This window comes from Capsicum annuum, unplaced genomic scaffold (assembly GCF_002878395.1).
Source record: "Capsicum annuum cultivar UCD-10X-F1 unplaced genomic scaffold, UCD10Xv1.1 ctg3487, whole genome shotgun sequence".
NCBI classification, from domain to species: domain Eukaryota; kingdom Viridiplantae; phylum Streptophyta; class Magnoliopsida; order Solanales; family Solanaceae; genus Capsicum; species Capsicum annuum.
In genome coordinates, this window is record NW_025841744.1 from 12,297 (window position 1) to 31,025 (window position 18,729).

At 34.9% G+C, this 18,729-nt stretch overlaps 1 long non-coding RNA gene and 1 pseudogene across 1 annotated transcript; one reads left to right on the forward strand and one right to left on the reverse strand.

Moving 5' to 3' along the window:
* Window positions 1-239: 239 nt before the first annotated feature.
* Window positions 240-18,729, forward strand: part of LOC107848883 — a 104,336-nt pseudogene continuing 85,846 nt past the window's right edge.
* LOC107851472 lies at window positions 8,017-10,893 on the reverse strand. Its single transcript, XR_001669029.2, has 2 exons — window positions 10,021-10,893; window positions 8,017-9,472 (listed from the first exon to the last, which is right to left on the reverse strand). It is a non-coding gene; the product is annotated as an uncharacterized LOC107851472 (long non-coding RNA).

The window sequence follows — 18,729 nt, forward strand, 5'->3', positions numbered from 1 at the left end:
CATCAGATGTTTATTAAGCACACCTCAAAAATCAGTTGATCACTTTTCCTATATAAACATCTGTTATATTTTAGGTTGAAAATATGAACAACTGATAGTTCAGGTACACGAAATGGTTTTATTTATATTCACTACCTTTTTTATTATTTGGTTTCTGTTCTCTCCATTGCTAGCTACCTCTATTTTCCTGGTTTCTTGATTTTCCAGTTAATGTGTAATCAGTTTCTGGAGGTACGATGATGTCTCAGGCAGCTATTATTCCTACACCATTGGCGTTGCATTAGAAGATTGTTAACAATCCAAATTTATTCATGGAATGTCTCAAGAATTTTCACTATCTTTTGGGCGCAAAGTATATGTAATTAACTTCTTTTTTTGTTTCGCTCTTTGGAGCTTTCACTTTTTTGCTCTCTGGGGGATCGAATATACAGTGTTAAGGTTATTACTACTATATATAAGCATGAGTGGGGTGGCTGGAAGCAGGCAGCTGGCGGTCGACATGCCTGCTTCCAGCTGCATGCTTATTCTGTAATTTTACTATATCACTCCTAATTAATTATTATATGACATTTATGTATTAAAAAATTATTAAAATTTAATTTAAAAAATAGTAAAACAGATATTTATGACATATCTGTTTTAGCTGTTTCAATCGTAATTTTATTATATCACCCCTAAGTAATTATTATAAGTCATCTAAGTATTAAAAAATTATTAATATTTAATAAAAAGGTAAAAATAATATAAAATAATAAATTAACTCTTGATGTTTTAAATTAATTTAACATCTTATATGAGACCCACTTAAAATATCAACCCTAATTAATTAATATATGACATTTACATATTTAAAAATTAATAAAATTTAATTTTAAAAAAAGTAAAACAAATATTTATGACATGTCTGTTTTAGCTGCTTCAATCGTAATTTTACTATATCACTCCTAAGTAATTATTATAAGTCATCTAAGTATTAAAAAATTAATAATATTTAATTTAAAAAGGAAAAATAAATATAAAATGATAAATTAACTCTTGATGTTTTAAATTAATTTGAAATCTTATATGAGGTCCACTTAAAAAAATTTCACAAATATGTTTTATATCAATTTTGCTATATCACTTCTAATAAGTTATTATGAGTCATTCAAGACATGTCGGTTTCGCTACTTCAATAGTGATATTTGATTGACTCTCGAAATTATATCAGTGTCGCTTAAATTGAATATAAAAAGATATTATAAATTACAATAATTAAAAAACTAAATTACTTTTAAAATATAAATTAACTATCAATATCACAAAAATTTAAACAAGAAGAGTATTATAAATTACAATAGCAAACAACATAAAATAGTAAATTATAATGTTAAAAAAGTACTATAGATTACGACATTTAACAACTTAAAAAATCTTTCGGAACCTAGTATATGTTTGATGCTTACCTCTTTTGCAACACTTTTTGTAATGTAAGCAACCTTTTAATATTTTTTATCCCACAGCATCTATCTTTTTGTTTTCTTGGTAAACTCTGACAAATTGAAGGTTGTGGAAGTATAGGTGTTGGATGCGCATCACCTTAGCAACTCCTCTTATCACGTAATTAACTTTTTTTAACTGCCACCATTTTATTATTTTCATAACTCGAATCTATATCCATGAGGAGTAGGATGCTTGCTCCTAAGTCACGTAAACAATCTTTTATTTATTATTATTTCCTTTAATTTTATTCTTATATTCTTCCTCTTATAGACAGAGTAGGCAATGGCGTAGTTGAATTTTCACTTAGAAAATTTTTAAAATAAAAAAAGAAATACACAAAAATATCAAAGGTATAAAATAAATATATACAAATAATTATAATTTTTTTATAAAGTATAATTTTTCAACGAAGATGATTTAGATGACTCCAAGCCTTTCGAGTTTCGCCAATAACAGGGTGAATTCAATTATGGGTTGACCTTATTTATTTTAAAAGTACTCACTTCATAAGGCTTGAATAAATTAATTAATGTCTAATGAGGTCGGACTCTTGCACGGATTCCGCAAATAAGGAATGCTTTATTGCATTGAACTACTCATTTTAATGCTTGTATAATGTATGATATTTCTCTCTCTCTCGGTTAAATTAAGGGTTTCTATGATTGGTGGGGAGGAGCTTAATTTACATGTTCTCAATAATGAAGTGAGTAAAAGGGGTGACTTTGACAAGGTATAAAAGTATTTCTTCCTTTTATTTTTCTTCTTATAATTATTTATTTCATTGATATATGATACATCTTGTTATTATTTTTTTAAAAAACAAAGAATTTTAGAAAATATACAAATACTATTTTATTGCTGTATAGGTTGTAGCAGAGAAGAAATGAAGAGAAGTGAGTTCAGTATTTAAGTTTTCTCCAACCACAACAAGTGCTTTTTATACACTGAGGAAACATTATTTCACTTTGCTTCATCACTTTGAACATGTTTACTTCTTTAGGCATGATGTTTTGAATGATAAATTTCCTGGTTAGTAAGATTCATGTGTTAATTTCTTTTGTACTAAATATATAGGTATATTTCGACATGAATGTCAGTTTGTTCGGGTATGCAATAACGTTTTTATGTATGTGATAACATTTTGTGCATTATTACTAGGCTAGACATATTCAATTTTTGCCTCAATCGATTATCCCGAGTCTAATATTTCTCCATTCTAATACAGGAATAACTACACGAGCTACTTTCTACCATGTGTCATATGTCATGAAGTCGAGATACTTTTAAGAGACATGTCATGATCTAACTCCTTAGTTTTGACACGTCTATTAAAAACTCCTTTAAAAATAGTAACTAAAAATTGCACTTTATAAGAAATAACTAGTTCAAGGACTTTGATCTTTTGCTCCAAGGAAAGATTTTTCAATGTACTCTGTATGTGTCACGACTCGAACAGAGGCCCTGAACGAGATGGACATCCCAAACCGTGAAGGCCTGAGAGCCCTTCTCTAACTGAAAATCATATACACAATTCATATACTGTAAGAAAAATGCGAAAAAACATGAAAAAACGGAAACATGGTCATTCTTTTACTTCAACTGAATAGTAAGAAAATGAGTTCATGAATCATTCAAAAACACCTGACACTAGTCTGCGAAATCTCCAACAATCCAAAAACACTACTATCTGAATACTGGGACAAGGTCCCTAGTCGCACCATAAACTATAATGAAATATCAATGTCAATTCAACAAGGCCTTCCAAAATAAGAAAGGCTCACCAACTGAAACTTCGGACAACCCAATCTACTACTTAGCGGGACCTGGGACTGTGTCTCAGATTCTGAAATATACGGGGTCAATACAGATGTACTGGTACGCAGAGCAATTCAAAATAATGTATTTATATATAACATAAGTTAGAGAAATTCATAAAAAATTTTACATATAATATATTAAAACACATGGGCACACTTCAAAGACTTTAAAACATTTCTTTGAAATCACGACTCACTCTTTGTCTTACTTCTGGGCTATGTGATACACCCTACAAGTCTATGATCCCACGGGCTATATGGAGTCCTTCCTTGGCTCAGCTGCCAAGCCTGCAACCCAAGTTTACCTCAAGAGCTGGAGTTTCTGATTCTGATATGACACAGGGCACTAGGCAATGTATAATCCCTCTTGGGAACATAATAACCCGTATCGGCAAACCTCAGCTTTAGGCAATGAGTTATCTGAACTCGTTCCTTCTTCGAGTAACCACCTAACGTCTCTTAAGCCCATTTTTATCCTTTTTTAAACATGCATCTTTCTGAAAATCAATTATGAAAATCTTAATGAAGTCTGCTTTATGTTCTATTCTGAGTCTTTTATGGCATCATTTATTTTGGTATCGTCATACCAAGACTTGTAAGTCATCTGTCCAAGCCATTTATGATTTTATTTTAGATTTTTCAATCAACTCAATCATTTGACCACCAAAAATATTTAAACAATGCAAGGGAGTCCTTATTTCAAAACATGTGCAAACTTATGCAAAGATTCTCCCTTTTATATATTTCAACTCATGATGGTAAATTTCTCAAAACAAATCATCCAATTCCTTCAATTATTACATTGAACATTTATAAAGCAGAAAACACTTGTAAAATACAAAAGCACCCTTTCTTCAATTAACAACCAAGATCAAGTTCATAAACAACATTAAAACTCTTATCTCATGCTTTCAATAATGCAATTTCACAAACCACAACATGTAAAGTCAAGAAGTATCATAACAAGAGAGGGATTATAAATATTCATGCTCTCAATTTAACTTGCAAACTCCAAACATATACATACATACATATATACTAACAAAATTTAAATTTAAGGGAAGGCCTCAAGACTAAAACATTATTATCTAAAATGGTTCTCAATGCATAATTGTTAATGTAAATTCAAAATCCTTTATAAATACATGATATCTCACCCTTAAAAACTTAATCAAAAAAATTTCACCACGCCCATGTAGTTTAGGAAAATCTCATGTACCTTAGATTACTTAGTTTAAAGAGTAAAACCCGAATCTTTATTTCTTTCTCGAAAATTGTGGGTTGAAAGGCTTGAATTCTTGCCCCTAATTTCTTTTGTTCTTGGGAGTAGAGAGAATTGAGATGTGTTTAAAACTGATAAAAGTTGGATTATAATACTTAGGGTATCATTTAAATTCATGGAGAAGGAGTTTTGGGGTGAGGAAAATACCAAAATAACCCTAAAGAAACCAAAGAAATTATAGAAATTCTTCAGTTGACGACCAAGGTTGATGGACCGTCACATAGGTGATGGCTCGTCACCTAAGTAGTCACTTTCGGGATGGAAATTTCCCCTAACTGTCCTAGGATGACGACTAGGCTTAATGGGTCGTCACTTAGTTGACATCTCATCAACCTAGTCATCACCTAGTTGAAAAGTCGTCAACTTTGTCATCACTTTTTGGGAGTCAGACACTCCAAAGTAAAATGAGCATAACTTTCTACTCCAATATTGGATTAAGGTGAAACTGGTTGTGTTGGAAAGAGGACTCAAGGATCTTTCTTTTAGTATATAGCAGGATACATAACTTGTTATGAATCGGGCTGAAATAAAGCAAACCATAAGCAGAAAGAAATCAAGAACACAAAGATTTACGTGAAAACCCTTGCGAAAAAATCCACGGGCAGAGGTAGAGGAATTTCACTATGAAAGGAAATGAGTACAATATAGAGAGATGTAATTTCTGAATAATCCGAAATATCCCATTAAATCATACTTATATAATACGTGCATACAAATAGGTCTTAGGCCAAAAAACATAAAGGTTTATACTGTGGGGGCCTCACCCCCGCACCCCTATCGAGATCAGCAGTGAGTTCTGGGATTGCAACAACAACAGACCTCATTTAAAATCACAAACATGGGTCACACTGCAAAACTTTCTGGGCCAGATCAAAATTTGGGTCACAACTCTAGCTATCTCCACCTTGACACAAATTCTAATTCCGAACTCAAATCCATTTCAAGACAAACTCTCCACCTCTTCCACAAAAACCCTTAAAGGACATCTTAATAGCTAACACTAACCAAGTCCAAGCAATGCTCAAACTTGGCACTTTGTAGTGTCTTTTTCATCATATCAGCAGGATTACCACGAGTACTAATATTTCTCACCACAATATCACCACGAGCAATAATATTATGCACAAAATGATACCGAACATGATGTGCTTTGTCCTCTAGTGCAACATATAATCTTTTATAATGAAGATAGCACTCTAACTGTCGCAAAAGACCATAGTAATGTGTAAGTATTTACTAAGTTTACCAAATACCCCTTCAACCATATAGCTTCCTTGATAGCCTTTGTAATAGCCATGTACTCTTTCTCAGTAGTTGACAAAGCAACCGTAGTCTTTAAGGTAGCTTTCAAACTAATAGCACAATGACCAATGGTGAAAACATAGCCTGTAAGGGACCTCTTTCTATCATGATCTCCAGCAAAATCAGAATCAACAAATTCAATTACTCTATCTCTATTTTACCCAAACAATAAACAAACATCAGCATATCCATGCAAGTACCTGAAAATTTACTAACTGCTTTACAATGTTCTTTGCCTGGATTTTCTATGTATCTGCTAACTGCACTGATGACATATGAGAAGTATGGCCAGGAACATACTATCACATACATAAGAGACCCGATGATACTAGAGTATGGAACTCGAGACATATAGTCACGCTCATCATCTGTCTTTAAAGATAGAGTGGCTGAGAGTTTGAAGTGAGCTGGCAATGGAGTTCTTACAGGTTTGGGATTTTGCATATTGAACTTGTGAATCACTTTCTTAATATACCTTTTCCGACTGAAGTATAACTTACACTTCTCTCTATTCCTAATAATTTCTATGCCAAGAATCTTCATTGCTGCTCCTAGATCCTTCATCTCAAACTCCTTGCTGAGCTGGGCTTTGACTTTTATTAACTCTCTCATAACCTTTGTTGCAATCAGTATATCATCAATATACAAAAGAAGAAACACAAACTAACCATAACTTTCCTCCTTAAAGCAGACACAACTATCATAACTACTCCATCGAAATATATAAGAGGTCATAAAAGAGTCAAACCTCTTATACTACTTCTTGGGGGGCTGCTTTAAACCATAAAGACACTTTTTCAACAAGCATACATAGTCCTCCTTTCCTGAAACTACAAAAGCCCTCTGGTTGCTGTATATTGATGTCCTCCTCAAGTTCTCCATATAAGAATGCAGTTTTGACATATAACTACTCAAGCTCAAGATTATACATGGCCACGATACCAAGCAAGGATCGAATCGAACAATGCTTTACAATTGAGAAAACACATCTGTGAAATCAATACTTAGAACTTGACTGTAACATTTAGCAACTAATCTTGCTTTGTACATTGTATCTTTAACTCCCGATGTTCCTTCTTTCTATTTGAATACCCACTTGCAACAAACAACTTTCTTATCTTTAGGCAATCTTACAAAATCACATATTTCATTCTTATGAAGTGATTCCATCTCCTTTTACATAGAAATCATCCAATGATCGAAATTATCACAACTAACTGACTCTGAGTAAGAAGAATGTTCATCACCAGAATCAAAACCTTTTGCTACATTAAATGCATAAGTAACCAAATCAGCTTTAGCATACTTCTGAATAGGTCTAATATCTCTTCTAGGCCAATCTTTAGAAATAGAATATTATGACATCACTAGTGGTGAAGAAAAAATAGTACCACTCTGTATCTCTGAGTTAGACTGAGAAGCAGACACTGGTGTAGACTCTGCTCCATATTCAATATGGGTGGTTGACTTTTATTGATTAATGTCATTAAGCTCATCTGGAGGCGAAGAACTAGATTCAGAGAGAGTCTGAAGCATGACAGTTTCATCAAATGCCTCATAATTCCTTCTAACTGAGAATTAAATTCATCAAAACAAAACTCTAGACCATTATCAGCCCGAAGGCGTTTTACCTATTTCCTTGTTTGCTTTTCAATCATAATCTTTCACTCCTTAAATGTAGGAAACAAATCATTCCTTTGCTTCAGGAAGAACACCTAAACTTTTCTAGAATAGTCATCAATAAAATTCAACAAGTAATTTGCCAAGAAAGTGTCTGCAAAAATTTTGACTTTTTAAAAGAGTCACCACTTAATTTTGAAAAGGAATTAAGAAATCTTTAGAGAGTTACTTCAAACGATCAAAAATAGAAAAATCATTTTAAGTTAGAAATTCTAGATAAGCGGTTCCTAGTAACATTTTAGGAAGGTGTTAGGCACCTAAAAGGTCCGCTAACATGCGGTTATCCGATTTGTTCGAAAACATTCTTTTGATTAACTTCTAAAAAAAAAGACTAAATTGTTGAAAAGTGATTGATTTTAGAAAACGATTTGTATAAAATAGATGTTGGCGACATAGTAGGGATTTTAACTAAGTCTAAACAAATGAAAAGGCAGATAAACACAAAAAAAGAGAAGGGGAGAAAGTAAAAGATTTTGGCCATTAGGCCCAAACCTCATTGGGATTTTGGCCCATTTGTACCTATCCTAAACTATTTCCTTTTTTTAGATCCGTCGGCCCAAAATCTGTAACACCTGTATTAAATACAACTTTGGCTTCGTGGCCCGTATGAATGAATAAAGGAATAAATAAATGAATAAATAAATAAAAGATGACAATAAATAAATAAAATGAGATAAAAAGTGAGACTTTTAAGTCTCTTAGCTACTTCGAAGATGGGACACTTTAACCCATTTTTCTTCTTCCATCTTCTTGCATCAATGCATCTCACACCATCTGATTGATTTCGGATATAAACTTTGAGGAGGTAGACCTCATTGGTCCATTCGTAAATGCAATGGGAGGGAGTCCATAATGGAATCCAAAACATTTGAAATGCAAAAGGAAGAAGGAAAAAGATTAGGGTCCTATAGATATTCAGATCACCGGCTTTATACAAATCAAACAAGATAAGATAAACTTTGTTCTATCTGTGATTAATCAAAAGTAAACTAAGTTATCACTATCCAAATAGCAACACTACAAAAATATAATATCAAATCAATTTTAGGAAAAACTTTGATTCATTAAGTTAAAAGGAGTATAACCGGTTAGAAATTGAACTTAAAAGAAAATAGTCAAAACCGGACATTTAAAAGGACGAGCAAGTTTACCGACCTCAAAGAAAGACAAAATGACTTAAGAACTCTATTGGACTTGTGCTCAGTGTAGTTACTTTAAAATTTCAAAGGTTTAAAGGATAGGGATCCTAGATAGGTAGGGCAATATTTATACGCAAAATCAACCCAAGTAAAAGAAAACTTCAATGCGCACGAAAATCACTAATGATAACCTAATCATGAAAAAATAAACGGGAGAGAACGCTAGACGTTCTTAAAGGAAACATATTACTCCCAATCATAGAATGAAAAATTAAACAAATTCATCTAGAAATAAGGATTCGGCCTTGAATGAAATGCACATTTTTTCTTATCATACAAATTGCACGTATATCTCAATACTCAATAACTTAAAAAAAATGGAAAAGAAAAACAAAACAAACAAGAAACAGATGCCTTATAGTTCTCACAAAGATAAAACTGATCTGCTTGGACATTAAAGTTTACCAAGAAAATGAACCAACAGTTTCTAACATCTGATTCAAAACTTCGAAAACCACGTAACTCATATGGAAGGAATCCAAGAGAAGCTTGAACTAAGATGGAAGACAATATACTACAAACACCGGACTAATGAAGACGAACAAGACGACGTCAAATACGAACAACGAACAAGACACCATCAATCTGAAATTAGAATCATGAGACTTAGAGCCATGAAATCGGCCATAACTAGATACCATCAGTTCGAAACTAACCAAACAAAAACTTTAACAAAACATCAGCTACAGCGGGTCACCATCCACCTGAGACTGTTAATAAAAATCAAAGAACGAAACTTTAATCATGAAATAAGGTATACCAAGATACCAGCAGCCCAAGACTACTAATCAAAAATCAAAGTATGAAACTTTAATGATGAAACCAGCCTTAGCATGATACTAGCAACACGAAATAAAATAAAAGCATGTGACTTTACTATGAAAAAACAGCTTATTCAACTTTACCAGCATACAAAGTGGGAGTATTAGATCAAAACTCAATCCACAACGTGATTTCAACCAGACAACATGCTATGAATTAAAATAAAGAACCATTCATAGATAAAAATATTCAGGGCACTTTTAATGAAGAACATGTCTTTAACAATACTAAGAAGCGGCATCAAACACATTGACTCAAATATCACCATAGTGATAGCCATCATGAACGAAACCTATGGCAATCGAAGCAGTCTACCGGAAAAAAATTCCCAACACATCTCAACAACTAACAACTACTAGCGACAGAATTGTGAAGCTAAAACGCTAACATATCGATGAAAAGAAAATATCGAGATGAAGGGGAAATGAAGTATTACCTATTTTGGAGCAGCAAAATAGGACAACGAGTGGACAAAAGGATTCCGAACACCAGAAAACCTCACAGCTGCTTCGACAATTCAGACACACTGTTTCAGAATATGTATATTTTTGTGTGAAGAGTGTTTTCTTGAGTGCCCTTTTTTTTTCTCTATCCCAAATTTTCTCTCCCTCAGTTTTTCCAAAACCCTCTCCTTTCGGACCCAAAATCTCTCTAAGCTTTTGAACCCAGAAAGGAAAGGAGATGCTAGTGGAGAAAAAATCCCCCTTTTGCTTGCAAAACTAGCCTTTACATAGAGAAGAGGCTAGGGGTTTTTAGGGCTTCAGCTGGCGTGGAACAAAATATGAATGGGGGTAGTTTTGAGAGGTTTTAGCAAAATTGGAAAAAGCTTTCCCTTGGATTCCCGCTCAGGAAAAGGATTTCCCCCCAACAAAAACCACCAAAATCCATTGTAAATAGAAGAATCAACCAATAGAAAATGGGGGAGAAGAATAATCTTCCAAAATCCAATGAAAATACTCCACCTATGTATGAATTCGTACACTTCTATCCAAGAATTTTGGGATTTGAACATTGTATGAGACACCTAAGTGTGTTTCTAGAAGATTCTCGGCATCTTCTCGTATGGATTCGCGTGGAACGCACGTGATCATAAAGAGGAAAAAGATAATAGGTTGGATTCAGGTACTGCGTTGGTCGATGTTGGTTGTTTGTGGTGTAAATCGGATATAGGGTCGGGTCTTTGGGTGGTTGAGATTGGAGTATTTGGAGCTGGTTCTGTTCGGGTTGAAATTATTATGGGTTATCAAAGAATGTTGTTGCGATTTGGAATTGTTGGTGCTTGCTGCTGTTTGTTAGGTTAAGGGCAGAGACAAGAGGATTGGGCTGGGTTATTGATGGAAGTGGGCTGGTGTGGTTTGGGCCAATGGAGCTAAAAATATTCCTTGTTATTGGGCTGGCTAAAATTAAAAGGGCAAAATGGGCTAAATTGGGTTACAAAATGAGTGGATCATCTAATTTGGGAATTTGGCCAGTTCATTTAAGTTTTTGCCAAATTGAAAATCAATTGGCCAATTGCATCACGATTGTGGCCAATTTGATTTACAGTATGGCCAAATCTAATAGATTGACTAAATTAAGTCAAAATTCAAAATGAATTTAATATCTCCTTTAACCCCGAGGTTCTTGATTCGATAAAATCAAGAACATATTTATTTAAATTAATTATGTGTAAGAATAAATTATATTTAAAATCAAGACTTTGTCCATTTAGATTAATTTTCAAGTTTTATCAATAAAAGTCTAATTTTAATAAAAAAATATTCATTTAAATAACAAAATTTATATATTCTCGTATAAAAATACAAAAATGTATGATCATTAATTAAATTACAAACTTAACTCAAATAAATATTTTAAATTGCATTTATTGGAATAAAATAATTGTTGTGACTTTATTTAAAAATTGAAGAAACTCGAAATTAAATTGGGTTGTGGAGGGAAAAAATTAGGTGTCAACAACTGCCCCCTCCCTTTGGATAGGGTGGAGGCAAGTAACCCTGGGCAAAGGGAGATTGATGTTCCTAATTTTTGTCCGACCAAAAATTCAAATCTGGAAGAGGTTGACTTTCGCACAAGTTTCATGAAGTTATGGCTGAACCTCGGTATCACATTTCCTACATATCTCAAGTTTCATGAGAATTTAGGCCACTTGTAGTTCATAAGGCATGATTTTAAGCACAATTTCCAAGAAAAATCACCAACTATCACGGTTTTAGAGTTTTTGGTTAAATCGAGAAGTTGGGGAATAAAGGGATTTGGGGTAGGTTGGAATGCAATCAAGTTTTATACATAGATCTCGGCCTACATATCCACAAGATTTCAGGGAATTAGACTGTTTGTAGTTCACTCGATTGGTAGAGAAGATAGTCTTCTATTTCAGACGATCTTTGGCTCGGGATGAGTGAAAAGTTAATGAGTTGCGGAAAAGGTGATTGTAACCTCTAAACCATGAATGTGGAGCTCTTCATATCCATAGGTAATAACTTATCTGGGCATAATTTCCAAAACTCTAAGTATGTTGTCACCCAGATTCGAAGAAAAGAGTAAGTTACCCTGGGCATGAATTTAAAAATATCTCGAAGGTGAAGAAGAAACCATAATATCCTAGAAATACCCACATGACTTCTAATAGGGGTGTGGTTAGATGGTGATGGTGATCATCTTTTCGCTCGCTTTTAGAGAGTTTTATGTCACTCTCTAGACTATGTCCTTTTGTTGCTAAGAAAGAGTTCCACGTTGTGCTGTGTCCTATCTGAAGTCGTCCGCACTTGTGGTTTTGATTTGAGATTTTCATCCTCTCGGATTCTCTAGACAATGCTTCAAGAAAAAAGTGTTAGTGCTAAATATAATTCAAGAAAGAGGTATGTAGTATTTTACCATATCTCCACGTGAGTTGTGGCCTGAAAAACGGAGTCATCTCTTCATGTACCTGTTTGGAATGAAATAACTGGCAATAAAAAATAGAACAACCCTCTTGGTTTTTGTATAATTATGACATTTGTCAGTTGAATATGTCTTCAAAGTAGGGTGGCCCTTTTGGACATCGGCGATACTTTATGTAGAACAGTCCCTACAACCGTGTAATCTTGTGCTGGTGTGGTAACCCTTTTGGTTACCTATATCACTTGTTGTATGTGGAATGATAACCTCTTCGGTTATAGCCGATGATCGATTTATAAATTTTTCTTAAATTATCAATCTTTGGATAATCTTGCGCATTATTTGATTTTGGATACGAGGCGACATACAAATATCCTTTGAATTGATAGCTTTTTGGTAATCCTGCACATTATCCGACCTTGGATAAGAGATGACTTACATATATGAATCCAATCGCTAGCTTTCAAGTGTTCCTGCACATCATCCGACCTTGGATACAATATGACTTATAGATATCTCTCAGATTATTAGTCCTTGGGTAATCCTGCACATAATCGATCTTGGATATGACGCGGATTATAGAGAACCCTTGGACTTATCAATTTGATAATCTCGCATATTCTCCGATAATATTTAGTTGCGACTTATGGATAACCTCTAGACTATCGATTTTTGGGCGATCTTGCACACTATCCGGTTAGGATGTTATTGTGTCTTACGGGTGACCTACATGATCTTTCACACTATCCTATTTCAAATAATATGACTTATAGATAACCCTTAAATTGTTAATTTCTAGGAAATCTTATATATCATTCATCCTTAGACAACGACTTAAAGGCGTCCCTTCAAATCGTGTGGTTTAAATGCATTCAGATGTTGATTCATAACATGGTGAGATATCCTCGATGCCAGCATTTATGTCTCACGTGTCAACAGATATTAAATGCTGATGATATCCTTGATGCTACCATTTATGTCTTGTGTGTCAATAAATATTGAATGGATCTCTTGGTAATAATATAAAATGGCCCTCTCGGCGATGATATGAATGGACCTCTTGGAAATGATATGAAATGGCCCTCTTAGGAATGTGATAAGCAATGGCCCTCTTGGCAATGCTATGAAATGGCCCTCCTGGCAATGATATGAAATTGCCCTCTTGGAAATAATATGAAATGGCCCTCTTCGCAATGATATGCAATGGCCCTCTTGGAAATGATATGAAATGGACCTCTTGGGAATGATATGCAATGGCCCTCTTGGCAATGATATGAAATGACCCTCTTGGAGATGATATGAAATTGTCCTCTCGGCAATGATATGAATGACCCTTTTGGCAATTTGAAAGTAGTTTCACTTGAGTTTGTTTGTTTGCGTATTGCTTTCTACATGTACCTGTAATTGAAGTAGATGATTAGTAGACACAAAGTAGCTTTTGCTAGCGACCATTTTTTAAGAAAAAATCTAAACACACTGTTCGTAAAGAAAAGAAGACGCCTTTGTTTGTCTTTCATGCTCAAGAAATGGGATGGATAATTCAAATAGTCCTTGATAAATGGGTTTTAGAGTCATTTTTGGGCTACCCAAAAATACCATTCTTAAGCATTATATGCTCTGGCATGGCTTCCGACTTGCATGGGGATTTTTTGAAAGAAACGCTCATTTTGTATATCGATCCCTGCATCCACAAAAAAATGATTAGTTTGAATAAAACTACTCTGTGTTGACTTTCTTGTCTGCTCGGTTTGGTCCTCGCCATCATTCAGGTGCCCCATCACATTGGTAACTCCACCCTGGCTCCCTACTCCCATAGATGCCCATACAATCACTAAGTAAAAGATTTGTAAAGATTTTTTTTTTCAAAAGTAGTTTTATTTTTAGCAAATAGTTTCGAAAGTATCTATAAAAGCTATAAAAAATCTCTATCAGTCATGTCATTTACTATCTCAACAAACATCTTCCTCGTGGCTTTGACTATATCCGAAGGATGATTTCCAGAACTCATGATCATTGTTGGAAGGTTCTTCAAATAGTTCTGTCATAGCTAGAAATTGAGTCCACCTAGACTTTGTTGCAGCTGGTGACTTTAAGAGTTTGACTTTACCCTCTGGTGCTGGGGGATTTGAAATGTATTCCAATATATTAGAGGAAATTTTAAGGACCTCCTCAAAATTTCTGCCCCAGTTTAAATTTGTTTAAGATGATATCAACTCGAGTACATCTGAAGTCTTTGCTGATATTCATTCTCTTTGTTGGATGCTGATCTTCTCTTGTTAATTTTTGAGATTCCTTCTCGTAAATTCTGCCCCAGTTTCCATTTCCTGGGTTTATATGACCGAGCCATTGGGGCGCCTACATATTCCGTTGAAGTAGGAATCTGGTCAAACGTAGTTTAGGACTACGCTACAGATATATAGAAAAATCTAATGGGTTGACCGAAGCCGACATAGGCCGCCTACATATCCCTTTTGTTAGGAATTCAGGTCATCATGTAGTTCATACATAAAATGAAAGGATAAAATTTCCTAAGGGGTTGACCGAAGCCGACATAGGCTGCCTACGTATCCCTTTTTTGGGAATTCAGGTCAGACGTAGTTCGTACATAAAGGAAAGAGATTCTAGGCAATTACACATTATAAAACACACTATTATAAGGCGATTATAGATAAAATAGGAAACACAAAGACTAGAACGTCTTTCAAACATAGTATCTTTTTACCACATCAGAATTGATTGGTTTGGTCCACTCTTGGCCATCCATCTCAGACAAAATCAGAGCCCCTCTAGATAGTACCTTGCGAACTATGTACAAACTTTGCTAATTTGGAGCGAACTTTCCCTTGTACTCTTCTTGGTGATGGAGTATGCGTTTGAGAACTAATTGGCCAACTTTAAATATTCAAGCTCTTACTTTCTTGTTGAAGGCACGAATCATCCTGTGCTGATATAACTGACAATGACTCACGGCAACCATTCTCTTTTCATCAATCAACATGAGTTGTTCACAGTGAGTGCGAACCCATTCTTCATTACTTAGTCAATCTTCCTGAATAATCCTCAGGGAAGGTATTTCAACCTCAGCAGGTATGACAACTTTATTCCCTTAAAACAATAGATAAGGGGTCACCCCGGTGGAGGTTCGAACTATTGTGCGATACCCTAGCAAAGCGTAAGGCAACATCTCATGCAATAATCTATCATTTTCTATCATATTTCTCAATATCTTCTTGATGTTCTTATTAGCAGCTTCCATGGCTCCATTCATCTGTGGACGATATGCAGTCGAGTTGCGATGCACTATTTTAAATTGATCACAAATATCATTTATCAAGTGACTGTTCAAGTTTGCTCCATTATCAGTAATGATCGATTCTGGCACTCCAAATCAGCAAATCAAGCTATTCCTGATGAAATCTGCAACCACTTTCTTAGTGACGGCTCTATATGAAGCAGCTTTGACCCACTTAGTAAAGTAATCAATAGCAACCAAAATAAATCTATGCCCATTCGATGCCGGTGGCTCTAGTGGTCCGATAACATACATGCCCCAAACTACGAAAGGCATAGGTGAATTCATCGCATGTAGTTCATGTGGAGGCATTCGAATCAAATCTTCGTGTATCTGACATTTTTGACACTTGTGCACATACCTGCTACAATCATTTTCCATAGTCATCCAAAAGTAACCGGTTCTCAGGATCTTTCTAGCAAAGGAAAACCCATTTATGTGGGGCCTGCAAACTCCAGCGTGAACTTTTTTTAATCAATTTATTGGCTTCCGCAGCATCGACGCATCTTAAGAATCCCAAATGTGGATTCCTCCTAAAAAGGATTTCCCCACTTGGAAAATAGTTCTCCGTAAATGCCAAATTGTCTTCTTTTGGTTGTTACTAGACTCTTCCTGATAAGTTCCAGATTCTAAATTCCTTTTGATATCATAGTATCATGTCTTTCCATCAGGCTCCTCTACAATATGTGCACAATGTGTGGGTTTCTCCTTTAAGCTTATTTCTAAAGGATCAATGAAACTCTAATCTGGGTGTTGAATCATAGAGGATATAGTGACCAAAGCATCAACAAACTCATCTTTTATCCTAGGGTATGTTTGAAATCAACTTCTTTGAATTTTCCACATAATTTCTGCACTAGCTCTACATAAGGAATAATCTTGGAATTTTTTTCCACCCATTCTCCCCGTACCTGATGAATCAGTAAGTCTGAATCCCCGATGACTAGCAATTCATTAAAACCCATATCAAGTGCCAATTTGAGACCTAAGATACAAGTTTCGTATTCGGCCATGTTATTGGTGCATGGGAAATGCAACTTAGCAGTTACCGGATAGTGTTGACCCGTTTCTGACACCAAACCTGCTCTGATTCCTGAACTTTTTAAGTTGACCGCCCTATCAAAGAAAAGCCTCTATCTGGGGTAAATTTCTATAATGTCTTCTCCTACAAATAAAATTTCCTCATCTAGGAAATAAGTCCGAAGTGGCTTATATTTATCATCAACCGAATTATCTACCAAATGATCTGTTAAATGTTGCCCATTGATTGCCTTTTGAGTTACATACACAATGTCAAACTCACTCAGCAACATTTTTCATTTGGCTAGCTTTCAAGTGGGCATGGATTTCTGGAATATATACTTTAATGAATCCATTCTCTAGATGAGGTATGTTGTGTATGGTGACAGATAATGCCTCAACTTTTGTGCAGCCCAAGTCAAAGCACAACATGTCCTTTCTATAAGAGTATAACAGGTTTCATATGGCGTACACTTTTTACTCAAGTAGTAGATGGCTTTCTCTTTCCTACCGGTTTCATCATGTTGCCTGAGGACACATCCAAAAGCATTTTTTGAGACTGATAGATAGAGCAGCAATGGAATTCCTTCTCTGGGTGCAACCGAAATCGGCGGTGCAGACAAATATTCCTTGATGCGGTCGAAAGCTCTCTGACATTCTTCCGTCCACTCATTCAATGCATTTTTCTTCAACATCTTGAGAATTGGATCGCATATGATTGTTGATTGAGTAATGAACCTACTAATATAATTCAAATGGCCCATGAAACTCATAACCTCCTTTTTGGTCCTCGGCGGTGGCAAATCCTGAATTGTCTTAATTTTGGATGGGTCTAGCTCGATGCCTTTTATGTTGACTATAAATCCTAGTAGCTTCCCTGATGGCACACCAAAAGCACACTTAGCAGGATTCAACTTCAAATTGTACTTTCTTAATCTGTTAAAGAATTTCTCCAGATGGGTTAGATGATCCGAACTCTCGCGGGATTTGATAATTATATCATCCACGTACACCTCAATCTCTTTATGAATCATATCTGGAAAATTGTCATCATAGCCCTCATATATGTTGTACCTGCATTCTTAAGACCAAAAGGCATTACCCTATAATGATAAATACCCCAGGGTGTAATAAAAACCATCTTTTCTATGTCTTCCTCATCCACCAATATCCGATGATACCCGGAAAAACAATTGATGAAAGACTGAATTTCATGTTTTGGACAATTATCAATGAGGATGTGGATGTTGTGCAGTGGAAAATTATCTTGAGGAATGGCTCTATTCAAATCTCTATAGTCAACACAAATTCAAAACTTGCCATCTTTCTTCGGCACTGGGACAATATTGGGTAGCCATGTCGGATATTTTATGACCTTCATAACCTTAGACTGTATTTGTTTTGTTACTTCTTTCTTGATCTTTAGATTTAAATCTCGCTTGAATTTCTGCATTTTTTGCTTGACCGGATCAAACTCAGGATTTATCGGCAACTTATGCGGCACAATGCTGGTGCTCAATCCCAGCATATCATCACAGGACCAAGCTAACACATCAATGTATTCCCGCAACAGGTGAATGAGCTCTCTCTTTTGTGCTTTCCCCAGGTGGACACTGACACTTGTACTTTGATTTCATCATGATTTCCCAGGTTGAATGTTTCAGTTTCCTCTAGGTTAGGCTTCTTTCGGTTCTCAAACTCTTCTATATCTTCAACAAATCGTTTCTCATCACCTTTCTTCCAATCATCATCATTCACCTCATTCTATTTGTCTAAGCTTTGACATTACATGACATGACATTGGCAGGTTTTAAGCTACTGTAATAAACAAACCATCCAAGTTAGATGATAAAAAGATATAATAAAATATATGAATAGTGGTGTTTTAAAAAATATAAATAAAAGAAGACCTTTCCATTGAAATTTGAGAGATAATTACAAACTATGGCTCAT